Source organism: Silene latifolia, chromosome 8 (assembly GCF_048544455.1).
Source record: "Silene latifolia isolate original U9 population chromosome 8, ASM4854445v1, whole genome shotgun sequence".
NCBI classification, from domain to species: domain Eukaryota; kingdom Viridiplantae; phylum Streptophyta; class Magnoliopsida; order Caryophyllales; family Caryophyllaceae; genus Silene; species Silene latifolia.
Genome location: NC_133533.1, coordinates 91968366 through 91975395, shown reverse-complemented (window position 1 = coordinate 91975395; position 7030 = coordinate 91968366). Strand labels below are relative to the sequence as shown.

At 35.0% G+C, this 7030-nt stretch overlaps 1 long non-coding RNA gene across 1 annotated transcript; it reads right to left on the bottom strand.

Moving 5' to 3' along the window:
- Positions 1-2607: 2607 nt before the first annotated feature.
- On the bottom strand, positions 2608-5084 carry LOC141594714 (uncharacterized). The gene is made up of 3 exons (XR_012522230.1): positions 4951-5084; positions 4795-4855; positions 2608-2721 (listed from the first exon to the last, which is right to left on the bottom strand). It is a non-coding gene; the product is annotated as an uncharacterized LOC141594714 (long non-coding RNA).
- Positions 5085-7030: the final 1946 nt, after the last annotated feature.

The following is a 7030-nucleotide window of genomic DNA, read 5'->3' as shown; positions in this document are numbered from 1 at the left end:
AACCGTTATATTCCAACAAAAACAGCAAATAGAGAAAGTAAAACTTGCTATTATCAGAACGGAATTTTCCAAGTTGCAAACGGTGAAAATTCAAATTCGCTACCATCAGAAATTTCAAAATCAAAAAATACACATAAAAACCGTTACTTCTCTTCAACAACAAAATTGCAAATGGCAGTAATAGAGACCACCATCCGGAAGAGCCATGCCCAAGTTACAAAGGGCCTATCTCTTCCCAGCAGCACAAACATCCTATATAAAAACCAAAATTCCCCAACAGGATATCGTGGACTTCCCCACGGAGTCCACTAACAACAAGCAACTTCTTGAGATAAGCCCGACAATTCATGCTATTTCCCCACAGTTGATTACTCGACCTTCAACTGTTAGTAATCTTTATCTCATTACTTAACATATTCATATATGTTACATTTAATTTAGTCATAAAATTAAATACAAATCTTATGCATGCAAACTAAAACAAATGAGATAAGAAAATCAATTTCTCACCAAATAAATTTCGGTCATATGGGCACCAACAAGATCTCCTTCTTGTTAGTTCTTGAGCTATCCATATATAAGGATGATCCTCCAAAAATCCCAAAGTAGAGATTCTCCTCTTGATTGCACCCAAGACTATCCCTTATCCCCACTAAATAATATTAGCTAGATATTAGTTTAGTAGTTTACCTTAAAATTGATTACTAACACTCATATATTACATTAAATAATTTTAGTAATCTTTTTGGAACAATTTGAATCAAAAACTCATCTTTTTGATGACGATTAAAGAGAGAGAATGCATATTTATCACATAAATATCATTTCATGAATTAATTAAATTACATCCAATAAATTGACTAGTGATAGTTGATCACATAAATAAAAGGGTTATTTCATGGGAATAATCCAACCTAAGCGTCATCTTCTCATATTAATCCATACTAGTATTTAACCGAGAATAATCTCATCTTTGGCGTCATTTAACTTGCACTGATCTCTTGGAAGGGATACCTGTAAAACCGGTTACCTTCCCTCTTGAACCCTTTCATATTAATGAGAAACAAAAACATCAATCAACATCTTCATCCTCTTAATCAATCAAAACCCTAAATTATTTCCCCCCAATTATTTTTCCTCAAATTGATTTCCCCCTAAATTATTTTCCCCCAAAATTATTTTCCCCTAAACTATAGCAAGCACCGATATGTTTCTCCCAATTAATTGAAGGAACCATAGTAGTTCGAAAATCAGCCGATATATCTGCTTCTCACTACAACAAACCCACGTCTACATTCATCATCAAACCTGTATAAAAAGCAGCTGCCATTTGTAGACTAACTGCAATTAGTCCCCTTTTTAATTGTCATTACGGACCAACACCCAGAAATATAAAGCACATACCCATGTGAAACTTTTGGGTTATACAGACCAACACCCCCTGATTTGCTACAAACTACTACAATTAGTCCCCTTTTTAATTCTTATTAGATTAACCATTTCAAAACCCAGAAATATAAAGCATCCTTTTAAAAATCTTCACCTAAATAGCTCCAATCCTCAGAATTGTTCCAAATTTAAAAGCTTCAATAACTTGTTGATGTTCCTCCTTAAAATAGAGTATTAAATACAATATTCATACACATCCATTTAATTACATTTAATTGAATGAAAACAAAGGGATGAATTGAAGGGGAAATTAATCGGTGTGTTTGGATTGAGCAAGTTAATAACTTGTGTACTAATGATTAAGAAGATTGAGAGAGAATTAACAAAGAAGAAATGAAGAATTAGGAGAGCGAATGAAGGATGAAGAAATAAAAGAGACGAAAATAAAAAAAACCCGGAAAAAAATATATGACCTGTTGAGAAACCGGTATTAACAGGTCAATTATGGCCTGAGTTTAGTACAAGTTAAATGATGTCAGAGTTGGGATTTTTCACAGTTAAACAGTAGTATGGATTAATATGAGAAGAGGAGGCTTGGTTTGGATTATTCTTGTGAAATAACCCTAAATAAAATGGGTAATGTAATTATAATTCACAACATCTTGTAATTATAATTAACTATTCATTCCTATCTCTATTGTTTCTCAAACAATAAATAATTTTGGTAACAAGGCATTTTATTACTAAAATAAATCTTATTTAATCCCATTACAATATGATAATTATTCTCTCTCACAAATCGAAATGTTCAATTTTAAGGAATTGATCAACTTGCATCGTCATACAATTAATCAACTTTATAGATAAGGGCATCATCCTTTAGGTGTGACCTTAAGGGATCAACTGACCACCACCGTCCCACGACAGTAACGTCAAACTCTAGCAAGCCAATCGTTACCGATTAATGTTGATCAGTTGACAATAAAATGAATCATCCCTTACGTATTCTTAAAATGAGATTTAAACATGTGATCAATATGATCTGTGACACCCCGCGATAAAGCGGAAAATATAACTAATAATTTAATGCGGAAATTAGTGAGATTTTTAAAAACTTTTAAATTACTAACTAAAGATTAGCACGCGGGTGCCACTAACGAAAAGAAACAAATACTACGATAGACAAATTTAGGTTAATACAACCCAAGTCTGAAAGCGGGGAAAAGATATCCCACGAATAAACAAATAAAGGGTTTCTAAATTAGAAACTAAGGTCCGAGGGTTTAGTTCTCGCTAGCCCACACGTCTTCCCCACGTAAGCATCTTCACCACCTGTCATTCATGTAAACATGAACGCCACAGTCAGTGGGGAGTAACTCAAGGTTCTCCCAGCCACAATATGTCGAAAAACAGATAACAAACAACACTTAATCAAACATATTAATCATGCAACATATGTGAACCATGAAGAATAAGGAGATTTAATGAACAATCATGGTGAAACAGGCATAATACTTTCTTAATAGAATAGGCATGGTATGTGAGGATGAATATGCAATCAAGGAAATAGAATCACCAAGTCAACCCACTCATGTTGACACGACTCAACAAGTGTAAGACATATACTTAGTATGAACTCAAACAAGACAAACCCTCTAGACTCCAACCTCTTGGTAGGACGACGATCATAATACGGTCCTAGTCTAAACTGGCCGGACTCTCGGGATGGACGACACCCGATTCGACACACGATACCAAATCGTATCCAAGACTCGAAACATGGAACACCTAACCGTGCCCGAAAGTCGAGTAACCTCAAATCGGAACCTTGTCACCTAACCGTGACCCCCGGTCCGAAGAGGCGGAAGGAAAAATAGCCCAACTCGGAAACAATGGCACCTAACCGTGACCCAATGTCCGAGGGCAAATAAATAGGGAATGTCAAGTAGTCACACAATGTAAAATGTCACACTCGAGTCACAATAGGAGTAAGAATGATCATCCAATCATCATATGACACGGGACTATAAATGTCACACTCATACTCATGGCTTGCATCTCACCATGAGTACAGATGGGAACATTAATCCCAACGATCATATCGCAACTAGAGGGCTTATAGCTCACCTCTAGTATCCGATAGGACCAAGACTCTCACAAAGAATAATTCAAGACATTATCAAGAATATGAATCTTACAAGTACTTATAATAAATAGCTCATACTTGTATTATATTAATGAATATTCCATTTTATAAATTAACATGCCGGTTAAATAAAATATAGCAAGTGATAATGAATAATTTACGTTATATGAAATATACGGGATAAATTGTGACCAACTTAAGTGACTCACTTATGAGCCCAATAAACAATTTATAAGGAGTCCAATAATTAAATCACATTAAGCCCAACAAACAAGATATGTTAGACCCAACTTAAAACTCATGTAAAATCCAAACATATAATCATGTGAGACCCAACAAATTTGTCATGTGAAGTCCAATAAACTAAATCAAATGAGCCCAACAAATAAATAATGTCAAGCCCAACAAATATAATATGTCAAGCCCAACGAATCAATTATGTCAAGCCCAAGTAAAGGATTATGACAAGTCCAATTAAATTAACATGTCTAAGAACGATATTTAACGAGTCATGTAATATAAAACACGAGTCGGAAATTTAAACAACTTGAATGAACCAAATTGGCGCCAAAAGCACCCGTAAACACGACTCAAAGACCCAAAACAAACATATGAACTAGTCCGACAAATCGAATGCGGGGAGCCCAAGTACTAACTTATAATAAGCCCAAAATTTAGAAGGTTGAGAGCCCAAAATACATATAGCAAAATTGTGAAGGAAAAACAAACAAGAGGGCAGTGGAAATGTTACGACTCCTATTCCATGACCACAACCCGACACCACCATTTCGACTGCCCAAGCAGATCCGAACGGCCACATAAACAGCACAACCAATGGTACATACCCGCCCAACACAGCCCGTACAACCACTCCCCCACGGTTATCAAGCGGACCATAAACGGCCACAAAAGCGGCCATAAGCAACGCGTTATACCGTCCATTGAGACAACCAGAAAAAGGTTCTAAAACAGAGTCCACTCCGGCCACGACAGGCCACCAACACGCCCTACAGCAGTCCAAAACACCGCACCCCACCCTTATTCCGACTGCCCCCAAAACAGAGGACAAGGCCGTACAAAAACAAACCATTTCCAACAACGGTTCAAGGCGGAATTTCGAGCATAGCAAGACGAAACCTCCATGTAAATCACACAAATGAATGTAAGCATAAAGAACGTAACTTTAACACGAAAAAGGTTTAAAAACGAGTTTATGGTGCGAAATATCGACTCATTGTCGAGTAACCTATCACCGTTACCTTATCTCTTCAAATTCTCAGGTGAAAACGTCCAAGGCACGAGCTTTACTTCGGTCTTCAACTAGAAATGAGGAAAAACGAGCAACATGGGTCACAAAACCGAGTATGTAAAAAGATGCCCATTTCGAAAATTCAACAAGATTAAGACTTTCTTACCTAGAAATGAGGAGGAAGAAGAGAGGAAGCTAAAGGTGTAAAAATCATGAAATTTGGTTGAGAAACGGAGTCGGGATCGGAGTTTGAATGACGCGCAAAAATGGAAGTTGAAGGGATGTTGTTGCTGCTGTGTGTCTTTGTTTTTCGCAGGAAAGGGGAAGAAGAAAAGTGAGGGGGTGGGACACGCACAAAACAAGACATCAACAATAATAATATATAATAATAATAATAATAATATATAATAATGATAATAGTAGATATTTTGAAGGTGAGGGAATGTGTTGTTGGTTTTTGATTGGTCCATATTAAATTAGGTACAACATGAAATGTGACAGTCTAAAGTTTAGACGGAAATTGAGACGGGACTTATTATTACGGTCATTATTATTGTCACTAATATCATCCGACCAAGATACGTATATATATATTATTATATAAATTACGCCTCAAAAATATAATTTAGTAATACGTATTTTTATAAAAATGAGCTTTTATATAATACGTTTATAAAATCGTGTTTGACATAAAATTAATTAAATTGAATAATTCAAAATTATAAAATAAAGTAGTCAAACGGTTTAAAAAATTTTAAATGTCAAAATAGAAAATTCGCGGGTGTTACAATCACCCCACCTTTTAAAAAGTTTCGTCCTCGAAACTTGAAAGTAGAAATGAAAGGTTATAAAAATAAACTTGGACTTTTAAAGTTGGTAACCAAAACAATAAAAGGTTACTTATCGTAAGAATTATAATTCTTCCAAAAGTTTCACATAAAATTTTCGACAGAACCATATTCTCATCAAAGGAACGAAAGTGTTCTCGTTACGTATTCAAGAAAATCACATTCCAAATCAAAGATAAGGTAAAAAGGCAAATCATTTGTATAAATTGAAAATCAAAATACTTTCAAAAACATTAATGAAGAGTTTTCAAAAGTATAAGTCTCATTCATGGAACGAAATTGCTCTTGTCGTGCACACAAGAACGCCAACTTTCCAAGTCAAAGACAAATTTAAACCAAAAACCACTCGCCGACAAGCGTAGAACAAGTTATCAAACGTCTCCAATAACAAGTTCTATCATCCGATCAACGTCAAAATCAAAAGAAAAAGGCAATCCACTCAAATTTCCTCTTGTAAAAGCCAAAATAGAAATGAAGATTTCTCATTTAAACTCAGAAGGGAATTAAATTCCTGAAAATATAACATTATACTTTAACAAAATCATAAATAGATCAAAGTTTAACAGAAATTGGATAAAATTTTAAGAAATCACGTGTTTAGCAATTAAAATCATGATAAAGTAGTCTATATTCCAAGAGCAAATAGGAAACTAAACCAAATTTTCATTTTCAATCCTTTTAAAAGGGGTAAGGTTTTGTAAAAGCAATACAAACTTTTAACAATGGAACAAAAATGGTAGCTTGAAAGTTTAGGCATTGTATAAAATGAAAGGCAATTTGGACATCATAAATACCAATTACGCTAAGGGAGTCCAAACCTAACCAATAAAAAGAGCTATGATGAATTTCATAGGGCAAGACTTGAAATCAAAGTTACAAGGATGTAAAAGATAGAGTTTCACAGGTTACGAGTATTAAATTTAAAGGAGGAGCATGATGAAGCGAAGAAGAGAGGCATGAACGGTAACGCTTATGCTCAAAGAAGAAAGGAAATTAGACAACAAGGAAACGCCAGATACTCACATCTCAAACAACAATGTCATCCTGAACGGTTCGGAAAACTTCTTAACCACAAAACTCATAACCACTTAACTCCCAAGGATTTCCTCAAAACACTTACACACTTACTCTTATGCTAATCCGTGGGTCAAGGCACTCCACCGCGGTTGTGATTCCATAACTCTCAAATATAAATCATCTACCAACGATTTCCACGAGACAAGATCAAAGCTACTAAAAGAGTTACACTCATAACCAACTATCGACACTAGGAGTTCTCACTATGGTAAAATCCTTAATCAAAGATCATAATCCCAAGCTCCTTATACTTCCTAACATTCCAAAAAAAAATCTTATTCACACTCGAATATACAATCACACTGGTCACATTCTCCAAAT